Source organism: Pygoscelis adeliae, unplaced genomic scaffold (assembly GCF_000699105.1).
Source record: "Pygoscelis adeliae isolate BGI_AS28 unplaced genomic scaffold, ASM69910v1 Scaffold155, whole genome shotgun sequence".
NCBI lineage: Eukaryota > Metazoa > Chordata > Aves > Sphenisciformes > Spheniscidae > Pygoscelis > Pygoscelis adeliae.
This window is the reverse complement of record NW_008824932.1, coordinates 4850648-4852520: the sequence shown is the minus strand read 5'-3', so window position 1 is coordinate 4852520 and position 1873 is coordinate 4850648. Positions and strand designations below refer to the sequence as shown.

The following is a 1873-nucleotide window of genomic DNA, read 5'->3' as shown; positions in this document are numbered from 1 at the left end:
CAACCCTCCTGCCCCCAGCGGGGGGACCGCCCCCCGCTGGGGGCCGAAGCATCTGCCGCAGGATTGCCGGCAGGACACGAGGCAGATCGGCACCGAGGGCGCCCCACTGTGCGCTGCGTCGCCCGTGATCAGGGCCCTTGTACCGATGACCTGCCTGTGTAAAATGGACTGAAAAGCAGAGTTGAGAGGACTCGTTGACAGAGACAGTTGCACCGTGTGCTAGATCAGGGAGGCTGGAGTCGAGAGATGAGGAGGACTGGTGGGACAGGGTCAAAGGCAGCTTCTGACACTCATTCCCCAGTAAACCTGTGCTTCGTATTATTAGGGTTGCAGGGCCTTGTTATTCACCCAGTCCTCTGTCAGAGAGAGAAGCAGAATGTAGATAAATTTATGGACTTCAACAGGATTTTCTAGATACAATTTTTTTTGTAACTTGTATGTCTAGAGGAATGGTAATGCTGCACCCCTAATGCTTCGTTCCTTGGTCATCCTTCTCATGCAAGCCATGGCATTTGCAGGTGGCCAGGAAGCCCTACAAGGAGGCCTAATGAATCTTTCTTGTGGTGAGTAAAAACACCACCAGCAGGCTAATGGTTTGAGCTTTTCTTTCTCTTGTCACAGGAGCTTGCCGGAGTTAATCAGTACGGACACTTAAATTGTTTCTGCTTAGGTGAATCTCTTGCAAGTTTTAAATGTATTTCTGACTGCTTTGAATTTTATTGCCAACATCTGTTCTAAATGCTTTTGGGATTCAGATGCTTGAGTACAGTTCAACTGTGTATGCCATAATTTTTCAAAGTGCTAACATTTTCGGTTTGGATGATAACTCTTTTAAAGGGAAAAAAAAAAAAGGAGGGGGAGGGAAATAAAAGCTTTTAAAGTGCCCGTGATGCTAATTTTCTTTCTCTTTCAATTTCAGAATGATGACCTATACAACCTCAGCAAATCCTTCTTTAACTCATGGGTATCAAGACTATAAATGTTTCATGCTATCACAACTAGGACCTCACCTCCTCCTCCTCCTCCTCCTCTTCCTCTGTAAATGGGTACGATGCATCCAGTTCAGTTTGTTTACTTTACACAAACCTCAGGAGTTAGTTGACTGAGCTGCACATCCTGTGTTGTGCCAAGCAGAAGCACTGTGACACCTGGACAATGAGTCTCTCTTACTTCATCCTCTACCATAAGGACTTAGCTGGCCACAATGAACTCATGTGCCCACCACTATGTCATGGTGAGAATGGGTATTTTACTAGCACATTTACACAACTTCATTTGCTGCTGAAAACCTGTATGACAAATCATCATTGTAAATTATTACATACAAAACTTAATGTTGGTTGAAGAGTATTAAATATTTAACATAGGTTTTGATTTATACATGTACTTTTTTAATTAAAATGTAACTTTTCCTACAGCACATCTTTTTTGATGTGGAACTGAGGTATACTATATTCTGTTGTAAACAGAGTGGGAAACCTGCTTAAAACAAGGCTTCTAAGAATAGAGTAGGGTACTATTCTTGTTTTAAGATTGTAATTCAGAAAATAATATAATATGAGTCATTGGTCCCTGGGCCTTGATTGTACAGTCATATTTACTGATACTATCAGTTGTAAGATAACCCCGATGTTGAGTTCTTTCCAAAAGAAAAATAATTTTGTACTCCTTGTAAAATAATAGTCTGTAATAACTACAATGAAGACAAACATTACTGTACATGGTATTTACAAGTGTCAACTTGAATTCATCAATTGCACAGGAACTGACAAAAAAAATCAGAAAAAAGAAATCAAAGTCTTCCATTGTATATATTGTAAAGAAAAAAAAACAACCAACAGAAAACCACAGAGCAAAATGAAAACAAAAAAGG

The 1873-nt window shown here is 40.7% G+C and overlaps 1 long non-coding RNA gene across 1 annotated transcript in view; it reads left to right on the top strand.

Annotated features, from left to right (window-relative positions):
• Positions 1–1831, top strand: part of LOC103917862 — a 19112-nt gene extending 17281 nt beyond the window's left edge. The window contains exon 2 of the long non-coding RNA XR_663650.1: positions 920–1831. This is a non-coding gene — a long non-coding RNA (uncharacterized LOC103917862). The remainder of the gene's footprint in view (positions 1–919) is intronic.
• Positions 1832–1873: the final 42 nt, after the last annotated feature.